We start from the raw sequence: 23,176 nt of genomic DNA, 5'->3' as shown, positions 1-23,176 counted from the left end.
TGAAGAATATTTTCCTAAGCAAAATAATCAAGAAAAAGGATTATTCCCTCTACTTTGTCCAGTGGCCCTAATCCAGTCCAGTGCACCCTGCGAAGGTTAAGAAATGTGATAATCTAAAAGAACTATCCAATTATTACAAGCATGTTTCTCTTTCTTCTTTCTTCCCCTTTTCTTTTTGAATTGAGCTTGATCATTATTTTAATTTTTTTAAATGCTCTGTGAGCTATTTTGAAAAATCCTTTGTAGAAGCAGATATAAACCTAATATGACGTGACTTCTTCCTAATAGAAAATGCTTAAAGTGAAAGATTATCCCATGATTTGTCTAATACATTTACAACACAATGATAATTTTAAAGCATTGGTGTTGTATATCAATCCTTACAATTGAATTTTGCACCTTGTTATTACTTTGAAAAGGTTCTACATTTAGGCAAGAAAAACCAAATGCACAAGTACAGCATAGGTGGCACCATGCTCAATAGTAGTAACTGTGAGAGGGACCTCGGAGTCCTAGTAGACAATCACTTAAATATGAGCCAGCAGTGTGCTGCAGCTGCCAAAAAGGCCCACACAGTGCTAGGCTGCATTAACAGAGGGATAGAATCCAGATCACGTGAAGTATTAATACCACTCTTCAATGCCTTGGTAAGGCCACACTTGGAATACTGCATCCAGTTTGGTCACCACGATGTAAAAAAGATGTTGAGACTCTAGAAAGAGTACAGAGAAGAGCAACAAAGATGATTAGGGGACTGGAGGCTAAAACATATAAGGAACGGTTGCTGGAATTGGGTATGTCTAGTTTAACAAAGAGAAGGACAAGGGGGGACATGAGAGCAGTATTCCAATATCTCAGGGGCTGCCATAAAGAAGAGGGAATTAAGCTATTTTCCAAGCACCTGAAGGCAGGACAAGAAGCAACGGGTGGAAACTCATCAAGGAGAGAAGCAACCTAGAACTAAGGAGAAACTTCCTGACAGTGAGAACAATTAATCAGTGGAACAGCGTGCCTCCAGAAGCAGTAAATGCTCCAACCCTGGAAGTTTTTAAGAAGAGACTGGACAGCCATTTGTCCGAAATGGTGTAGGGTTTCCTGCCCGAGCAGGGAGTTGGACTAGATGACCTCCAAGGTCCCTTCCAACTTTACTACTATTACTATTACCTTTGCTCCCTTGTGCAAAATGCAGTGGTCGGCACATAGTACATGCCACAACACTTCCATCATCTAGGACAGAATTTCTAACTCATCTATTTTTAGAGGCCCTGACTTTGCAAGACTTATTGCAGTGTGTAGACCATAAGCAAGATTTTGTTAGCCTTGTATTTTTCCTAATACAAACCAAGAGTAAAGCATATAAAACTTCTTAGTTTTAAAAAGTTTATTTAAAAATCTCCTTTGTCCTTCCTACTGTGACAGAAAGTTTCCCTCCTTGCCAATTCAAATTATGCTTTAGGAAACATAAATAATTGTCAAATCGCACAATAATTGACTTTGGTTCATGTAAAGTATACAATTTCATAGGCATAATATCCAAGTTGCATATAAGGCATATTGCCATTATTAAACTGACTTTCAGAGACTTTAAACACATTTCATGTATATCATTTGCAAGGAGGTGACTGTGTATAATTTTTAATATTTTATAGAGGGTCATGAGGGATGGCACAAGAAAAACCTCCCAAGAAGAAGAAACAGGCACAAACATTATTGCAACAGAAAACAGTAGGATATTTCCTATCTAAATAACAGCTGTGAAGCGTCCTATTTTCACAGGGAAAGGCTTTGATGCTGTATTCACAAACAATTGTTTACATGCCAAAAAGAAAGTAAAGAAATATGCAGTGGTGGGATTCAGCCAGTTCGCATCAGTTCGTCAGAACTGGCAGCTAATTTTTTGTTTGCCCAGGCCCAGAATGGATTTCCGGAAGTGGCATCCATACAGAGAACCGGTTGTTTGCATATTTGAATCCCACCACCAGAAATATGTTTATTGCACAGAAACATGTTTGTTGCACTTAACACACATTTAAGGAAATAACTCTTCACCTCCTCATCATAATTTTGTATTTTCCATACAAAATACTTTACAAGTGGGTCTGAAGTTACTGATATTTTTCATTCAAATATACAGATTGCTTGCCAGGAATAGGAGTTATCACATATTTTATGGAATTAAACTTTATCAACTCTAATAAACAACAGTTCATTTAGTGACTGTTGGAAGTTATAATGGCACTGAAAAAAGTGTCTTATGACCATTTTTCACACTTATGACTTTTGCAGCATCCCCAGGGTGATGTGATCAAAGTTCAAGTGACTTAGATTTATGACAGTTGCAACGTCCAAAAGTCATGTCATCACTTTTTGCAACCCTCTGACAAGCAAAGTCAATGGGGGAAGCCAGATCCACTTAACAACTGGGTTACTAACTTAACAACTGCAGTGATTCACTTATCAGCTGTGGCAAAAAAAGGTCATAAAATGGTGCAAAACTCACTTAACAAATGTCTCACTTAGCAAGATAAATTTTGGGCTCAATTGTGGATGTAAGTCCAGCACTACCTGTATTTCTCCCAGTCACAGCTGCAAGGAAAATCCATGCTCACAGGCCAAGATGTTCTACATTGTTGTCCTATGTCTCTTTTATAGTCATGCAAGCTACCATTCTGATTAAATCCCTATTTTAAAAAAGCAGGCATAATAGACAAACTGCTAGTTTGGTGTATTAATTAATGTATCAGGCTAGAAACTTCAAGAAAGATCATGAGTTCTAATCATGCCTTTGGCACAAAGCCAGTTGGGTGACTTTGGTCCAGTTACTCTCTCTCTGCATTAGGAAGGAGGTAAGGGCAAACCACTTCCAAAACTATCTTGCAAGAAAATTTCAGGGATTAATCCAAGCAATCAGCAGGCTCAAAGGTGCATACACACATAAACGCCCAATAAATTTTACAAATAGAGCTGCTATCCCATTCATAGTTACTTGGGAATTGGTTCTGTATTTCAGGGTATTAAAAGTGGCCTGAGGTCAGAATATTCATTTTCTCTTATGATTCTCCATCCCCTGACAAGGGATACTTGCAAGCCTTGTTATGACCTCATTTGCTTCCAGAGCAATAAGGGTCTGTCACTTACTTAGGCATGAGGGCGAGGTGGTTGAACGAGTCAAGACAGCAGCGGTATGATTGAAGTGCTGCCACCTTTTGCACCCTTTTGCCCAACATTCCCCTTCCAGGTGCTTTATAAATGACAGGATTCAGAATTGTCAGCAGAAAGGGGGTCAAAAAGGTCAAGATGGCAGGCCCACTCATGCAACCAACTAAGTTGCTGGACAAGGAGATGGGTGGCATGGACATTTAATACATAAATAAAAGCCCCATTCTTTTTTTATATGTGCCGCAATACACATGAAAAGATATACAGATACTTTGGATAGTGAGATGGGTATAAAATGTGTGTGTGTGTGTGTGTGTCTGTCTGTCTGCCTGCCTGTCTGTCTGTCTCTCTGTATACACATACATATACTAGTCCGACTTACAATAATTTGTTTGGTGACTATTCAGAGTTACAACTGCACTGAAAAAGTGACTTACTTGTTTTAAGTCCTCACACTTATGAGCATCACAGCTTTCATTTAACAACTGCAGTGATTCACTTAACTATCATGGTAAAAAAAATATCATAACGTTAGGCACAAATGACTTAACCACCTTGCTTAGTAACAGAAATTCTGGTCCCAATTGTGGCCATAAGTCAAGGACTATCTGTATATCACACACATACACACAAACGTGTACACACACACGTAAACATTAACCAAGAAAGGTGAGTTCATATAACTTAACAAAAATGAGATTTATAATGCATTTTAAAGGGAAGCCATTGTGGCCTTTGTCATGGAAGAAAACAAGCAGAGTCTTTTCAGTAGTTTGTATTTGTCATGAATGCAAGAGGTACTTTCCATTTCTTTAATGGCCTCAACTTCATTATCCATAGCTGTTCAGTTTAATAGTTTCTCATTACAGTAGCAGATGTGTTTAAGTGGCACTTCAGCGCAAACAAAACACAATGAACTTGGTGCTTGTTTTATTTTTATTTTATACCACAAGATGTTCGTTCCTCAGGGATTCCGGAAACCTCTTTCCAGCCATACTAGTTATACTCCATTTCTTCCATTACTACATTTCAGTTGTCTTTGGTGTTAAGTCTGAACTCTATATATGAAGAGACAGAAAAGACTTAATGATTTTATACATTGTAACCAAAAGGCTATGGCCTACAAATTGCAATGTTGTTGTTAGAGGCAATTTTACCAGAACTATAGCTTTGAATTTCTGCTTGCAACACTTTAAATCTGGGTGAAGCCTAACGATACATTTATTTTAAGATCCATTCTTCATTCATTTTGTTTATGTGACCAAAATCATACATAGTTTCACATTGGTCCCTCATCTTTGAATTCAATCCATATTCATTCATCATAAATTCATTCTTGATTTTACTCCTCCTTGGATTACCACATACATTTACTTTATTATTTCTCATATACATTGCACTTTAGGTATTTCTTAACATACTCATTTCCATATAACTGGGGGAAAGATATGCTCTTTTACATTACCATTTTTGCTTCTTTTGCTATATGTTCCTTTCCCGTGCTATTCACCAGCTATAGTATCAGTATTTGTATGCTTTAAGATTTCTCCAAATATTTTTCCATCTTTAGTAATCATTCTGTTACTTTCATCTGCTTGCTCCAGCTTTTTGTCATTCATTTTTAACTTGCTATTGTCCATTTTCCTTGTCAGATACAATTAATGAATCTTTGATACATTGATTGACAGAACCCTATTCCTTGCTGCATCACACAATCTGTTTAACATTCACTTCAAATCATTTCCATTCTCAGCCAACAATATGGCAGCCAATGGAAGTTGATTTTGATTACAACAGTCTGGACAATAAAGAGTAACTAGGTAAATAAATAAATGTCTCCAGACAAAGCTACACATTCACCATAAGCCACTGAATAAAGCAGCTCAGCCACAGAAGTTGCAATGTGGCTGGGAGGTTGTTATACAAGCAGTAATCTCACTTGGCCCCTATGGCCTAATGTCCCAAACAAGATCTCCTATCTGATTTTCTGCAAAGAAATGTCCCTGGAAGCCACCAGAAGTATCATTAGCTATATCCCCTCCAGTGTCCCAAAATCTCATCCGATACCACACCCAAACCCCAGGTAAGTACATTTACAAGAGGGGAACCACCACCAGCAGTCCACCCAGCTAGCTCTCTGTAGTACACCCCTGATCTACTCTTTGTCACATCTGTGATTATGAGGGACCATCAAAGTTGCAATGACCAGACCTCAAGGCTGAGCATAGGGGTCTCTAACATGGCTAACATGAAACAGTGCCAAACACCAAGGCTGTCTTACATGTTAGCAGCTGTTTCTCCCATTGCAGTCTTATATGGTACATTTTTCTTCATGACCTGCTTATTGCAGCCAACAACCAACCATACTTGTGCAAAACATTGCTAAGACTAGATAGTTATTCTAAATTAGCACATAACCAATAAACTTTATTTTTTATATTATTCATATTTTTCATTCTTCTTAGTGAATAATTTATTGAATAACTTGTTCAAAGCCTCCTACCACTGCCTGATTCAAGATGGAACTCAGTGCATGTTTATGTGGGAGCAGATTTTTCTGAACACCCTCCAATTCATTGCTAAATAAATGAGAAAAAGGTTCGATCGGAAAGACCTGTGTATTGTAGAAACTTGTTTTGTTTGTAATCAATCAATATCAAATGTCAAGTTATCTTTTTGATAAAATATTTGGTCTACTTGCTTACCTTTAACATTGTACTATGAAGAGTGCTAAGTTCAGTTTACGCTCTTTTACAAATATTAGCAAACATAATTGTGAAATTCAGAGATAATAAGACTTTTATGAAGCTGATTCCCTTATTTATAGCAAAATTTGCATCCCACTATAGAACTTTGTCTTCTCATCAAGATTTTTGTTGCAATTAGCATTCCTTTTCAGTATTCTGAAATTGTATTTCCTTCTCAGTATTCAGTCATTTCTATGACTGTTCTAGTTATTTTTTCTTAGGTTACAGGTTACATTCAAAGTAACCTGCTGTGCTTTTCAACTAAATCTCATTACTTTCTGTTTTATTGAAGGCTTTTTAAAAAAGCCTATTTTTATCCCATCTTTATTATTTTTATAAATAATGCAAGGTGTGAATATATTCCTTCCTTTTCCTATTTTTAGTTGATCCTCCATGAAACTGCTACTGAAAGATGGTTCAGTTGAAGAATTGCAGCATATATTATAAAATACAGTACAGTAACATGAAAAGGAGCCTGAACTTGCTTCACTTACTTTTTAACTTAAAATGAGCTTATTATAGATATTGCTTGCATTCCTTGTTTCTAATTTGTTCTGATTTACTGTTAAATTTAAAATTTATTTAATATGGTCTCCAGAGGAATAATGGCATTAGTGTTTTGCAGAAAAAACAACAAAGAATTTCATAGAACTTTAAAAATTAACACATTTATTTGTAGTCTTTAGGATGCCCCAAGACTCCTTGTGTTTCTGTCCGTACTGTGATAAACGACAGGTTGCAGTCTCACTGGCTGGCAAAGAAAAGCATGAAGAAAATTAATAAAATTTATAAATGAAGTGGGATTATATTGATACTAGATTACAATTCATCATTTTATATAGAGACCCAGTGTTGTATGGTGATTACAATGTTGGAACAGGAATGGAAAGACCCATTCTTAGCCATGAAACCTATTTGGAATCAATCCTAATTCTGAATATAGCCTACCTACCAATGTTGTAGGAATAAAACAAAAGGAGATTTCCATGGGAAGCAGACAAGTGTAAAATGAATTTACACTTGATGAATATGAATTTGAATCGAATAAAGAAAAATCTACAATAGTTATTGAAAAGTTTACAAAATTGAATCACTGTTAAATTATGTGGATTCATTTGAAGAATTAAATGAAAAAAATGTCTTAAATTGTGTTGAAATATAAGCTCACGTACACCAATAAAAATTTTATATTCATTTGAAACAAATCCCTAAAGTGCTAAGTTATTATAGGTCTTGGACATTTGTCCTTCTGAGCTTGACTGAGATCACTATTTTGGATATTCATGGTCCTTCCTTCCTTCCTTCTTTCTTTTCATGTGGAAGACTGGTACTGGAACTGATTTTATCACGGCTCCCAGATTATCTGGACAAAGAATATTGTTGTGTGAGCTTCATCATATGGGAAAAATGCGCCCTAAATCAATACTAATATAATAGCTTTATAGATCTTGGACTATGTTGGAACTAGCATGGCCCTAGCTCTTCTATTTCACCTTAAACCACATATTTCATCCCTCCAAAATTATTAAAGGAAAATAAAGATTTGCAGGGCCCAACACTGGTTGCTTTATTTATTTATATTAACACTGCAGCATGATTTTTTACACCGAAGTGGAATGAGGCCATAGTCACCCTTTTCTATATGAATAAAGGAATATATTTGATCCTCACAGTTATAAATCCAGTTGCTTAGTACAATAAACAAGCTATATGCAAAATACATTTAATTAAAACTATTAGATTGGGTAAAAGTAAAAAAAATATATCCTTGCTGAGGAGCAGGCAAGATTTAAAGGAGAGGGTTCAACCTGAGATGACTATTTGGTCCTGCACCATTTCACCGAACAATACACCTTACTGCCTAAAAGCACCTTCTTGTAACTTTTGTGGATTTCAAAACTGTCTTTGACACCAAAGAAGTCGTCAGTGGATAAAAGATTGTTCCTTCTTATCTTTAAACTAACACTTGGCGCCTTCTTTCTGGAATTGTTCCTGCCCAAAGAGAGGAGGGCAAGGGTACGCTTTAATCCCTGTATATTTCTAATATGTATATTAATTCAATAATTAAGGCTCCCATGTCATCTGCTCACCATTCTCCATTGTTAGCAGATTATGCAATTCCAGCTTTCTTATTTGCAGAAGGGCAAGTAATTTTGTCTGTCTCCAAAGTGGAAATGAGAAGGCCATTGTGGCCATAGGCTTCCTTTAGCCTAAAAAAACAATTTGCAATAAATTTGCAAGTGTTAATTTTTGCACAACACAATGATAGCATGCCTACCTGGCAAATTAACAGGTAGCAGAAGCATAATTGTAAATATCTTTGGGTATAGTTCCAGGCACGCTTATCTTGGATTATCCATTTGTCCTAGTGGACCTCCTCAGCTGTTTTGAGACTGGGTTTTTTTCATTCAAAGGGAACATTTTATTTCCACAGCTTTAAGTTTAATACCCCAGTCCAAGTTTACAAGTTCTATTCTTACAGTTTTGAGATGCATCAAGAATGCTGCCTTATGGTTAAAACCAGGTTAGGTTTCTGGTACTATCCCAGTAATTTCTGGTTATTTCCCCTCCCCTCCCCTGTGGATCTGATCCACCTGGTTCTCATAGACCACTTTTAATCCACCTGGCTAACGAGTATAGCAAGCTCCAGACTTTAGGTCTCTCTTTGGAAACTGATTGGCCATAAGAATTTTAAAATGCCAGGAGTCATCATAGCTACTGTAATTGGGATATTCACTTCCAAACCAACCTAAGGCTAGTAGACAATCCCACAGTCCATGGATTTTTTTCTTCAAATGGGAATGTGAAATTTCACTAGGCCTTCTTTCACCTTGGCCAGGTTGGACATACCACCCCATCCCATAGTCCTGTGGGGGTCCCCCAGAAACAGCACACATGCCTGTCTGGAGACAGGCTCCCTGAATTGCCCCAGTTCCTCTGTTGCTCTCCTTACACTACAGGAAATCTTGGACGACATTCATCTATCCCAGTGGTGGCGAGCCTATGGCACGGGTGCCAGAGGCAGCACTCAGAGCCCTCTCTGTGGGCATGCGCGCTGTCGCCCCAGTCCTAGGCCTTCAGCTGGGTTTTATAAAACCTTTTCATTTTAGGCCTCTACCGCTGTGTGCAAAAAAACAAAAGATTCAATCAATCAATCAATCAATTTCATTTCTCGCAGGAAAAAAATCTTACAAAGTTGGAATTGATTGAACTTTTTAGTCGCACCCAGTCTGCCGTTACCACCGTAGCCACGCCCACCCAATGGGCCACACCTACCCAATGGGCCACACCTACCCGGCACCCGACGATGCATAAGTGGGTTTTGGTTGCAGTTTGGGCACTCAGTCTCTAAAAGGTTTCACCATCACTGATCTATCCCATTTTAAAGAAATACTCAGGCAGAGAGCATGAAACATATTTGTCACATTGTCTATCTGGCTGAGGTTCTGACAAATCTTCCCAGATTGCCAGATTATGTACCTCTGTTTTTCTATTCCTCCCAACTACAACTGAAGATTAGTGCTAGTGGGGATAACCACTGTTAGTAGTATTTTTTAATTAATATGATAATGTTATGTTTTGCATTTTATGCCTACTTTTTATTCATATTGACAATTTTAAATGTATGGGTTTCTATATAGTCTTAAGATCATGATAAAAGTTCATTGTTCATCTTTGAAGTTGCTGACATGCAGATATGGGGGGAGGGGGGAGAGAGAAAGAACATACTCTTTAATATGCATCAGTTAGTTAACACTTCATCTAGCAGCTCTATGCAGTAATAAGATTATTTCTATGACATCAGTCATAACAGCTTATAACTAATTTGCACTTCTTTAAAATGTTTACTTTATCATGTATGCTAATAATACAAGTCTGCATTGCAGTCTAATGTAATGTAATTTATTTATATCCTGCCTTATTACTTTTATAAATAAGGCAGCAAACATACGTATTTTCCGACGTATAAGACGACTTTCTAAAGCGTTGAAAATGGCGCTGAAGTTGGGGGTTGTCTTATACGCCGGGTCATCTTATACGCTGGAAATTACGGTAGTTTCTGGCGTATAAGACGACTTTCTAGGCATGGAAATCGGTGCCAAAGACGGGAGTCATCTTATACGCCAAGTTGCCTTATATGCCGGAAAATAAAGTACATTATACTCCTTCCTCCCCCTATATGGCCCACAACAACAACCCTGTGAAATGAGTTGTGGGCTGAAAAAGAAAGAAAGACTTACCTAACATCACTCAGCCAGCTTTCAGAATATAATGCTATACCATAGAAAAAAGGAGCAAAAAGTTAAATATAAGGAATGATTCTGTTGTACTGGGATAGCTATGTAACTTTCAATTATTCCTCATTTCCATAGATCAGGCCATTGCAGCTGATCACATATCCCAGCGAAATTCAATGAGTCTGATGTATGTTAACTGTGAAAGACTCCTGGGTGCAAATATTCCACCCATGTATGATTTGGATTTGGATTCCAGCTTTTAAGCTCTGCCTAATGTTTTGCTTTGGGGAAATCACTTAAAAACCTAATGACAGGCCTGAAAGGCAGTTCATTATTGATTTATTTTGACACAGAAGTGCAAGCAGAATAGTTAAAGTGGTATTAACTGTATTAAGCAAAATAAAAGACTGCAGAATTGCACAGACATTTCTACCAACTGAAGATATTCCTCCCTTGGCTGGAACTGGGCAGCTTCAGGCAGATTTGGAATTCACCCAAAGTAGGATGAAAGCACTCAAATTGTTCCAGAGTAAATCTGATTTCCCTTGAAGCTTTCAGAGAAATTTGGTGCGATGTAGCATATAAAAAGTACATGATATATACAGTACCTCCTTTTTTTTTCCTCCTCCACCAGAAAATGTACCTGGAGTGGTACTTTTCCAAAGAATTGTTCCCAACTCCCAAATTCATTTTGGCAGGGAATCATCTTTACAGTACCTCTATTCGCAAGGCGGGAGAATGCCGTGGAATGATTGGCTGACACTGTCCCTACCAGGGGACTATAAAAGAGCCTGTACCATTTTATTCGTTGTTCTGTTGGTGAATTGAATAAAGGAAGACTGGTCTTTGTTACTCAATCGCGAGAGCGATTGTGGGTGCACCAAGGTACACCCACGTGTCACCTATCCTCCGTGAGCTGCACTGGCTTCTTGTGGGTCTCCGGACGCAATTCAAGGTGTTGGTTATCACCTTTAAAGCCCTTCATGGCTTAGGACCAGGTTACTTACAGGACCGCATACTGCTGCATAGTTCCCAGAGACCGGTGAGGTCCCACAGATTGGGCCTCCTTCAGGTCCCGTCGGCCAGACAATGTCGGCTGGTGGGCCCTCGGGGAAGGGCCTTTTCTGTGGTGGCTCCGACCTGGTGGAATCAACTTCCCCCTGAGATTCGAACTACTCCCACCTTGCCGGCCTTTAAAAAAGCCATTAAAACTCTCCTGTTCCGGCAGGCCTGGGGTTGATGTCCCCGGGGGGGCCGGGATATGACTGGACACGCTGTATGAATGCACTTATTTTATTGTTTTATTGTTATATTTATTGTTTTAATTTTGTACGCCGCCCTGAGTCCCTAGGGATTGGGCGGCATATAAATTTTATTAATAAAATAAATAAATAAAATAAATAAATACTCTGCTTCATCTCCATGCCTCTTTTTTGTGAACAGAACATAAATATAGACAATTCCTACCTGTCTGGGTATTTTGTAATTAGAATATAGTTTCACATATGGTTAGAATTTGTTTAACTATTTTTGTTTAATGTGATAAGCCATATGGCCTACAAATCTCCATGGCTCCTTCCTGTGCCACATTGCATCAAGATCAAATTAATGGTGCAATCCTGTATCTGTGGCAACAACCAACAGCAGTACTGAACCATTCCAGGAATTATACTTGTCAAGACTTTTTCAATGAATGCTACTGCTACTGATAGTCCCAGCCCCCACCTCCACCCCAAGCAGGTGTTAAACACACACAAACACCAACCAGCATTTTCAGTCTGGCTGCTGATGGGGGGGGGGGCACTTGTGTGTTTCCTAATGGTGCTGGGCAGTAACTTACAATAGAGAGTTATATGTGAGCTGCAGTTTGTAGCTGGAGGTGAGGGGAAGAACTGGTCCGACTACTTTGGTTTCTCCTTTTGTGCAACTTAAAGCCTAAATAATAAACTTGGCTCACCTACTTTTTTTTTTTTTAAGAGCATCTCAAAGCATATTAAGGCAGGAGGGATAATACCCCATTTTGGCTGATCCTGAAAATGTTAAGTAGGGTTGGACCTGGTTAATATTTTTGGATGGGAGATCACTGGAAAATTCTAGGGCTGCTTATTGGACAGGGAAGTCAGAATGAGGACCTTGCAATGCCAACTCTTCACAAGAGCCCCAATGCAACTGAAGCTGCAGAAAATGGGGGGGAGATCGCATTCATCAATTTTGTGGAAAGTCAGGACATTGCTGTTCATCATCTCTATGGCATGTTAGAGGAAATTGAGATTTTTTTTTTTGGTAGCATTTAACTTTTCAGGGGAAATGGCTCAATCATTACAACTGAGTGAAGCTAGGAAATCACATAACTGCTAAAGGGAATATCAAAAAAGAAAAGAGATCAAGAATAAAATTAAAATTAAAACTAAAACTTGGGAAGGACTGCTTCTAAGACACTATTGTGCCATTGGTTCTTAAAAATAATACTGCAGTTCTGCCATTTTTGGGTTGTGTATATGAGGACCACATCAGAGAGAGATTCAGAGAAGTAATGCATGTTGAGTTAATACTCATGCCATTGGATGTGTGTTTTTCAACCTCTTCCTGTTAGAAATGCTCTAAGAAAAGAAGCTCTTGAAAGTGACAGATGGACTTCCAGCCCTTGTTTTTTACTGTAATGATGGAGATTGTATTGAGTTCCTTCAATCTTTCTTCTGTTCAGGTTTGGGAGGTTGACAAGAAGCCATAGGACAGTAAGGCAAGTGAGGTCCATACTGTTATGTCCTGAGCCTGTGCAAGCAGGCTCGGGGCATTGCAAGTGGTCCCGGGCAGGTGCAAGCTGCCCGGGACCAGACAGGCTGTCACCAGTACTTGTGCACATGCGCAAGTGCTGGCGCGCCAAAAGTTGCAGATTGACCCGGGAATGGCCTATAAAAGAGGACGGGAGTTTTGGGCGTCGTCGGCGTCTTGTACCTTGTATGCTGAACTGAATAAAGAAGTTTCCTGAGAACTACAACTGCTTCTCGTGTCTTGCCATTTCGTGAAGGACGCAACACTGGCGATGAAGGTGGGATTGCCTTACATTGACAAAAGAAAGGTGTAAGCTTACCCAAGTGAGTCCTGAGCGGCAGGAATGGCATTGACTCGGCAGCTACCCGGCAATCCAGCGAGCATCGGGGGTAGGCTGGCTGATAGACCCTTCCTTTCTACAAAATGGCAAAAATTGGAAGGCTTTCGGAATTCGACGTCTCACATTCGGAGAGGTGGGAGTCCTACGCAGCCAGGGTGGAAAACTATCTCAAGGTAAATCAAGTAAGGGAAGATAGTTTAAAGGCTGCCACCCTGCTGTGCGTTTGCGGTCAAGACGCATTCGAAATCGCTGAGAACATTGCAGCACCTGTTCCTCTAGACTCTGTCAGCTACGCAGATCTAAAAAAGCTACTAAAGGAGCACTTCCAGCCCAAGTTGTCCGTCATCGCGTGGTGCCACACCTTCGAACAGAGGGATCAACGACCTGGAGAATCAGCCAAGGAATACATCGCCGCACTGAGGAAAGCCGCTAAAAACTACGAGTTCAAGGACCTCGAAGAACAACTGAGAGACAGATTTGTATGCGGACTAAGGCATAGAGAGTTACAGCAGAGACTTTTTGCCAAAGAAGACTTATCATTCCAAGATGCCTTGAGAGAGGTCACTGCAGAAGAAGCAGCGGGTGGCGCCATCAAGAACATGCGGCCGATCAAAAGCACTCCAGATACTGCGTCTGTGCACCAGGAAGGAGTCCAAAGGAACTCTGAGGAGGATCCTGACGATGAAGTGGACCGTCTCTACCCCACGAAGGAAGGGAAACAGAAAGGAAGCTCTTCAGCTCTCCCCAAGTGCCTCGGTTGTGGAGGTCGCCACAAGAGAACCGACTGCAAGTTCCGCTCCGCTATCTGCAGAGCATGCGGAAAACAAGGACACATTGCAGCTGTGTGCCTGGGCCGTCAGAAGGTACAACCTCAGGAAGAATTGCGCCTGAAAGGTACCAGGGTTCCCAGCCAAAACAGGGTGGGGTTTTGCGCTTCGCGAAGAAGCATCTATAGGACAGGCACACACAAGCCCATTAAAAAAAAGCTGTCACTTAAGGTGAAGCTACAAGGGGTTCCATTGGCTATGGAACTGGATACGGGGTCTGCACTTTCGATCATTTCCATGCAAACGTTTAGGAAGATTTGTTCTGGTAGTGGAACTCAGGCCAAGCTGAGGCCTTCTGACATTGTGTTAACAGACTTTCAAAACTCCAGAGTGTGTGTTAAGGGGGAGGCCACCCTTAACGTACAGTATAAGGATTTTGAAGGTCCATTAGATCTAATAGTAGTAGGGGGTGAACGAACGAGTCTCATAGGACTCAATTGGTTTGAGGCCTTGGGAATACACGTCACAGAGCTCAATAGTCTGCAAACACTTGACCTACAAGAAGTCTGCAAAGAATTTGCAGATGTTTTCAGCCCCCAGCTGGGCACATACAAAGGACCCCCCGTGTCACTAAAGCTAGACCCCACTATCACTCCCATTAGAATTAAAGCAAGAAGGGTCCCTTTTGCTTTAAAAGGTAAAATTGACACCGAGTTGGACAAACTGATTCAGCAAGGAGTTCTAGAACCTGTTGACTCCAGTCCCTGAGAAACCCCCATTGTCACGCCAGGGGACAAATGGGGACATTCGCATCTGTGCAGATTACAAATGCACTCTGAATAAGGCATGCAGCAACATGCCTATCCTGTTCCTGTGGTCAGTCGTATTCTGGCCTCCCTCAAGGGGGGGCGTGTTTTTGCAAAGCTTGACCTAGCTCAGGTGTATCAACAGCTGCCTGTTGATGATGATGCTGCTGTAGCTCAGACCATTGTGACCCATAGAGGAGCATTCAAGGTGAAGAGGCTACAATTTGGAGTAAATGTTGCTCCTGGAATTTTCCAAAGCGTAATGGAAAACACACTACGGGGTATACCAGGGGTTTGCCCCTATTTTGATGATGTCTTAATTGCAGGAGACTCTACACACAACTTAGCTGACAGATTAAGGGCTGTTCTATTAAGATTCAGGAAAACGGGCCTCAAGCTTAAGAAGGACAAATGTAAAATTGGGGTGCCTTCTACTGACTTTCTGGGATTCAAAATTGATGCTACTGGGATTCACCCTGCTGAATCCAAACTGTAAGCTATTATGCATGCTCCAAGGCCAAAGTCTAAGGCCGAACTACAGGCTTTTCTGGGCTTTCTGAATTTCTACAATTCTTTTCTTCCACACAAGGCTAGTATAGCTGAGCCTCTTCACAGGCTATTGGACAAACAGGCAGTGTGGCAGTGGTCATGAAAACATGAAGCAAGTTTCAATGAGGTCAAGGCCTTACTCACTTCTAACAGTGTACTTGCACATTTCAATGAATCCCTTCCTGTGTGCATCGCTTGTGATGCTTCTCCTTATGGGGTAGGAGCTGTACTTAGCCACCTCAGGTCAGATGGAACTCAGGTTCCTGTTGCATATTACTCCAGAACCTTGTCTTCTGCTGAGCGTAATTATGCTCAAATAGACAGGGAGGCTTTAGCTGTTGTTGCTGGAATTAAAAAATTCCATGATTTTTTATATGGCAGGCATTTCACGGTCTTCACTGACCATAAGCCTTTGTTGGGACTGTTTACCACACGTAAGCAAACTCCCCAAATCATCTCCCCCAGAATGCTAAGATGGTCTATCTTTCTTTCTGCCTATGATTTCTCCCTATTTCACAAACCTGGGAAGGAAATGGGCCATGCTGATGGCCTCAGTAGGTTACCCCTGCCGGTAATAGAAGCTGACCCTGCACCAGCTATCAATCTTCTCTCCATTCAAGCCATGCCTGAATCCCCCCTGAATGCCAGAGATGTAGCCGCTGAATCAGGCACAGATCACACACTTTCACGTGTCCTTTCTTGGGTTTTATCTGGATGGCCAGAGAGCTGTCCAGGTGCTGAGTTTCAGAGTTTCTGGCTTAAAAGGAATGAGTTGTCCACCTTCCAGGGTTGTCTGCTTTGGGGAAGCAGAGTTGTCATTCCTACCTCAATGAGGACTAGGGTCTTAGGTTCCCTCCACAAGGGTCATCCTGCCATTGTACACATGAAGGCGCTCGTGCGCAGCCATTTGTGGTGGCCTGGGTTAGATAGTGACATTGAAGCTAAGGTGCACGCATGCCACCTTTGCCAATGCTCGCACCCCGAAATGCCCCAAGCTCCTGTACATAGATGGGAGGAAACACAGTCTCCATGGTCTAGGGTGCACATTGACTACGCTGGGCCCTTTCAGGGTCAATTCTTCTTGGTCCTAGTTGACAGCCATTCAAAATGGCTTGAGGTTGTACCTGTCTCTTCCACCACCGCTGCAAAGACTATTCAAGTACTGAGGGGGATTTTTGCTGCACATGGGCTTCCAGACGTCCTCATGTCTGACAACGGCCCTCAATTCACTTCTTCCGAATTCCAAGCTTTATTACAGGCTAACATGATCCGTCATGCCACCTCTGCACCTTTCCACCCGTCCACCAACGGTATAACTGAACGCATGGTTCGCATCACCAAGGACGCCTTGAAGAAACTTACCTACGGAGACTGGCATCACAGGTTGGCTGACTTCCTCCTTTCTTATTGCACTACACCGTCCACTTCTACAGGGAGGAGCCCAGCTGAACTTCGTTGGGGGCGCAAACTGACTACCAAGCTTGACCGGTTGCATCCGGATAGACTGTCTTCTTCTTGCACACACCCCAGGGCACCTAGGCAACTCCTTGTGGGTGCCCCGGTTTGGACTCGTAATTACGGGCCTGGTCATTCATGGGTCCCCGCTGCTATATCCAGGGTCACAGGTCCTCTGTCTTACGAGGTGTCCCTGGACAACGGTCATGTCCTGCGTCGACACATCGACCAGCTTCGCCCTAGACGGGACCTTCCCGCTGAGACTCCTGGGTCTTCTCCAGGGGGGGGAGGGGGACCCCTTTGGGCAAAGGGAAGGGTATGGTCTGCTGCCCATTATTAATGAGGAAGCTACAGACAGCTTATCCCAAGATTCCGCGAGTACTCCAAACAGGAATTCAAGGAGCCCAACTAGACATCAGGCATCCACGCCTACTCCAGCCAGGGAGTCACCCCGGGGGCATAATCACTACTCACCCGCATCACTCAGTACTCCAGTCAGGGAGGATACCTGGGAGCATCCCAACAAATCATACCCCGCAAGAGAGCTGGCACACACTCCTTCTAGTTGGCCCGACACTACCCCTGTCCCTAGAAGGGGGCAAACGTACAGGGAGGTGGTCGAGGAACCAAATCCCGACTACAACACCTCTGACTTCACTCAGGGGACAACTGAGTTTTGGGACAGCACTGAAAACCCCACAAGCCCGGGGACAGAACAGGAACCAGGGGACAGACAACCCCCTGACAGGTCTTGGACGGACCTTGGAGGTTCTACAGAATCGCCCAACAGTGACAGTCACTTAGAGGGGCCAGAGAGCCTGCATCTAGGCAGGACAACCAGGTCAAACAAAGAAAGAAGCCCTGGCCTGACGAGCCCGGTGGGCAAGCAAGGAGGCCAGGCATTGGAGCACAGTCCTTGGGAACCACCAGGGTGTAATAGGGGGGACAGATACGCATCACCCCTCAGTCAAGGGGTACTTGGCAGGTACCCAGAGGTTAGGAGGTCACAGAGAGCCAGAAGATCCCCTAAGTATTTAGAGGATTTTGTAACTCTATTGGCAAAACAGAGTTAACAGAGAACATTCCTGTATACAGAGGAAATAGAACACTGAGATTGAAGGAAGCAAAAGAAATGTATGGCTTAAGGTAGTATGGCACTACACTCGCAATGGGTTCTGTGTTATTATGACATGATTAATAGTCTTAACCCGGGGGGAAGGGGTGTTATGTCCTGAGCCTGTGCAAGCAGGCTTGGGGCATTGCAAGTGGTCCCGGGCAGGTGCAAGCTGCCCGGGACCAGACAGGCTGTCGCCAGTACTTGTGCGCATGCGCAAGTGCTGGCGCGCCAAAAGTTGCAGATTGACCCGGGAATGGCCTATAAAAGAGGCCGGGAGTTTTGGGCGTCGTCGGCATCTTGTACCTTGTATGCTGAACTGAATAAAGAAGTTTCCTGAGAACTACAACTGCTTCTCGTGTCTTGCCATTTCGCGAAGGACGCAAAACATACAAAACTAAATTGACTGATGCAGAGTGCCATTATTGAGTGGATGCAGTGTTTTATTTCTTCTAATGCCCATCCTTTTGAACCTGGTATTAAAAAAGGAATGAAAATTATTCATTTCCTCTCAAGCTTACCACACTATCGGTCAAAAACACTATCATCTCAAAAATGAGATAAGACATTTACTAAATTGATCCATAGACTAAAATTACTCCCAGGATTCCAATGGCTGAATATTCTTATCACCTCAAACTCTACAGCCACAGAACAACTCATCCGGGAGCTAGGCCATTCCCAACAGACAGAGAAATTGCCTCTAAACCAAACAATAAACAGCAGCAAAATCACTTCTAAATTGTTGCCAAGCAAACAGTATCATTGCATCCATGAAGAGCACATAGGAGGACACTTCATTTTTGGAAGTTTTGAAACTTCATGTTTTATTCACAAAGAAATTTTGAAAATACTCTCTGGGTGTGATCCAGAAGATAGGAGTGAGGTGCTTGCAAAGAGGTGGAAGCTGGCTGGAAGCAAGCAAATGGAAAGAGCAACTCACAAGCAGATTCATTTGCTTTCTTCTGCTAGATAGAGGGGCAATTTTTAAAAAATAGTACTTTGGGGAAACAGTTTGCGATGCTACATTAAGCACTATAACTGCTTTGCAGCAGGTCCTGTGAGAAGGTAGGGAGGTGCACAGATGTTAAATGAGTTCTTTTCATCATGTGTGAAAACCATTCATAAGAGGTTTATTTGGTTTGGGCTTAATGTGCTATGTGAATCCTGCTACTGTGGTTTGTCAATCAATCAGATTGCTTAGTGAGGTCATCTGCTCAACTCCAGATTTCAACTGAAAACATTTGTAAATGAAGGGGTAAAAAGTAAATAAATCAAGTAACAATAGAACGAAATAAAGAGTATAGATCTCAGCTATTACACATTAGCTATTCTGGATCATTAGCAAAATAGAATAATCCTGGAAATTGCCAAGGAAAGCATGTATGTCTGAGAAATACAAGTGCAAATTGCCTAGCAGTGGGAGGGGAATTAAAATGGCAAGAAAGAAGACAGGAGAATATATTGTTATAATTTGCATTGAAGAGAGAAATTCTATTATTGCAGTTTGCTTTAGTGGCATATTCATCATCTTGATATTTCTGCTCTTTTATACAGAACTTAAAATGAAAGCATGTAGTAAAAACTAGAATCTCTCCACCATGCTAACCTTATGACTTATCCCCAGTTATTTTATCATCCTAAGAAACGGTTAATACAAACATTGCTGATTTAGATGGCTCATTCCACTGTTCAATATTCCATATTTTATTCAGCAGCTTAATTATGTTACTCTAATAAATATGACTGGCAGGGCAATTCTATCTCTAAACAAAGAATTGCAGCCTTAGTCTGGGCCAAAGCATATGTGCTTCTTTAAAAAAAAAAGAGCTATGAAAGGATGAAACTATGCACACATACTGTGTTGAAGACAAGGGGTTTGTCACTTTTATCACAAGCGGGCTGCATTGATGAATAGTAAGTCAAACATATGAAAAAAAATTATAAATGTAGCACAGCACACACTCTTCTGTTTCACCATACCCTGTGAATGGTTTACCAGGTTTAAGCCAGAGTTTATTATTAGCCTGATGATATAATGAGCACCTCGTTCACTTTATCAGAGAGCTTTGTAGCTTCATATAGTCTTCCACACGCTAATATTTTATGCTCCCCAATACACATCTAAAGCACTTACTTCTTTTAGAGTCATTTAGGTTTGTTTATATATATATATATATATATATATATATATATATATATATATATATATATATATATATATAGTTGTTGTTAATTGCGAAGTCATGTCCGACCCATCGTGACCCCATGGACAACGTTCCCCCAGGTCTTCCTGTCCTCTACCATCTTCTGGAGTCCATTTAAATTCACACTACTGCTTCAGTGACTCCATCCAGCCATCTCATTCTCTGTCGTCCCCTTCTTCTATTGCCCTCAATCTTTCCCAGCATTAGGCCCTTCTCCAGTGAGTCCTTCCTTCTCATTAGGTGGCCAAAGTATTTGAGTTTCAACTTCAGGATCTGGCCTTCTAAAGAGCAGTCGGGGTTGATCTCTTCTAGGACTGACCGGTTTGATCGCCTTGCAGTCCAGGGAACTTGCAGGAGTCTTCTCTAGCACCATAGTTCAAAGGCCTCAATTCTTTGTCGCTCAGCCTTTCTTATGATCCAACTTTCACATCCATTTTATATATATATATATATATATATATATATATATATATATATATATATATATATAATGGTTATAAAAATACGAATCCCGGGCATATTTGTTCAATGATGCAATCTTTGATCTCTGGGAAGAGTATACTCCAGTATTTATTGTTAAAACAACATTTAAAACAATAAAAACAGTTATATACAAGATTAAAACAACTTAGCTTTCGCTGGTCCTCTGCCAGCATCCTCAGAGTGGGGCTTAGGGGGTGGGAAGTTCTTTTTATCCCCTTGCTGATCCAATTGCCTACTCATTGCCCTCATGACAGGGCCACTCTTCCTGATTGCCTGTGACTGCCTTGACTGTTCCGCCCTCTCTTTTTTGCACCCTAACATTGTATTTTTCTGCTTTGTCATCCTTGTGCTGTCTCCCCCTCCCTGCGCTGTTATCATTAACACACTCCCCAATCCCTCCTCCTTACCCAATGCAAGGTGCCTCCTCCAATTCGGCACTACACGAATCCTGTTGGGCTGCTGATCTGCCTGCCGTTTTTGCATACCATTGCCAGTTCCTATTTCAACTCCCTCCTCCAACCCCCCTCCTCTCCCAGCCTGCCGATTCATACACCCTTTGTTATCCATTCCTGTCATCTTTCCCCCCCCCTTCCTTCAACCCTCCCACCTGTTGATTAACATATTGCTCCTGCCTATATATATATATATATATATATATATATATATATATATATGATTTTAATTCACATTATATCTAGTTTTCAATAACTTTTTTTTAGATTTTTATTTTTACTCTGATGTATCTTCTATGCTTTTTAATGGCTGCCCTCCTTATACTGGTCTATGACTGTAATAAAGATTTGGTTTATTAGCTTGAGATTCCTGCCCTGCTTGGTTTTTTTAAGCATTTGTAAACTGGGAGGAATGAAACAGCTGTGAAAGAGAAAGTTTTTTCAGTCTGTACACATGCAGTTTTAAAAGATTGTGAAGGGACAAGTAAGCTCCTAAATCACACTCTTGTATGATCCTGATTTACAACATTTTTGCTAAGAACTGGCACTTACTACTGGTTTTCTGCAAAAACACCTCAGAGTGAACAATGGGCTCACTTAACGACCATGGATTAATTTAACCATGGTGATTTGCTTAACAACCACTGCTAAAAGGCATAAAATCAGGTTGGTATATACATGCACATAATAATCCACTTTACGACTGTCATGACATACAATTATAATGAACAGGTTCCATTATAGTCATAAATTGAGAACTACTATATATAAATATTTGGGCACCCCAATATTGCACCTTGCTTTATTCCTGCAGCACGTGAAAGTGCATATTAATAAAATGAAACTGTGTATTACTTAGATTCATAAATCTTGTCATATAAATTTCAGGCCAGGTTCAAATTACACTTGCCAGTACCTTACTACTGGTAATTAAAACATGAGCATACAGTGATTTAGCACCATTTGAAGAAGGAGCCCTTCCAGGAGAATGGAATTTGGGGGTGGGATTTTCAAAGCAGTGTGGAAGAAATGGCTGCTGTACTTATTTGAACGTTTGATCAATACATTAGTAGAGCGTTCTGTTTCTTCCCTATGAATTGCCCTCATGCAGCAGTCTGTTTTACTTTGACTAATGGAAACATACTGAGGCAATCCAAAAAAACCAAGTCTTTTGACCTTGAAATTCAAATAGCCGCTAGTATGACTTGTTTAGCAGCTTATCATTTCCAAGAGATAATAATGGGAAAATAGGCATGTTTTTGCTAGACACTTCTGTCAAAGGTGAAAATTAAAATAGTAGTGTTCTTGGACTTAAAAACATATACCAAAAAATAACATTAGTGGAACAAGAAAAGAAAGAGAAAATAATTACAAGTAATCCAAGTAACCATCTGTTTAGTGACCGAAGTTACAACTGCATTGTGTTAGGATCTGTGGTAAGTCATTTTTTTTTCCAGTACTGTTGAAATGTTGAAAAGTCTCTAAATGAATGGTTATAAGTTGAAGACTACCTGTAGTGTATTCGAAAAACTAAAATGTTCCCTAATGTCAAGATTGAAAAAACCAAATTTTGTAAAGCAAAACCAAAAACTTTTATTAAAAGCACTTTTCTATTGCTTTGCATTAACGTCAAGCAAAAAGTGCTTGATGTTAATAAAAGCAGTTTATTTATTTATGCAACTTATCCCTGGTTTATTTAGAACAGACTCAAGGCAGTTTGAAAAGAATAATTAATCCAAATTAATGATTTGAGAAAAAAGGTTCTTCCTCCAATTTTGTTTCTAATGAATACCATTATTTAGCACTTTAACCTGGGAGTAAGAGCAACTGAATTCATAAATTAAGTGTCATTGTATTGGGCGCAAAACTATATGAAAAATGCCCTCCATATTGAACTACCCTTGGGATGATCCATAGCTTTTTCTAATATTTTCTTGTGATATCTGATACTGTCCATCTATCTTATCTGTCACCTTTTTTATTGCTTTCAACTTTACCAAGCATTATTTTCTCACAGGCCCCAAATATTGGCTAATTGTCACCTCATGGGAATAGTCAGTCTTTGTTACCTCTAAGGCTGATTGACT

At 40.7% G+C, this 23,176-nt stretch overlaps 1 long non-coding RNA gene across 1 annotated transcript; it reads right to left on the bottom strand.

Moving 5' to 3' along the window:
* Positions 1-3,719: 3,719 nt before the first annotated feature.
* LOC120310145 lies at positions 3,720-21,106 on the bottom strand. Its single transcript, XR_005557276.1, has 3 exons — positions 21,045-21,106; positions 7,997-8,116; positions 3,720-6,657 (listed from the first exon to the last, which is right to left on the bottom strand). It is a non-coding gene; the product is annotated as an uncharacterized LOC120310145 (long non-coding RNA).
* Positions 21,107-23,176: the final 2,070 nt, after the last annotated feature.

This window comes from Crotalus tigris, unplaced genomic scaffold, assembly GCF_016545835.1.
Source record: "Crotalus tigris isolate CLP2741 ecotype Arizona unplaced genomic scaffold, ASM1654583v1 scf7180000018125.1543573, whole genome shotgun sequence".
Classification (NCBI taxonomy): Eukaryota; Metazoa; Chordata; class Lepidosauria; order Squamata; family Viperidae; genus Crotalus; species Crotalus tigris.
Note: the sequence above shows the minus strand (reverse complement) of the source record. Positions and strands in the feature narration are given on the sequence as shown.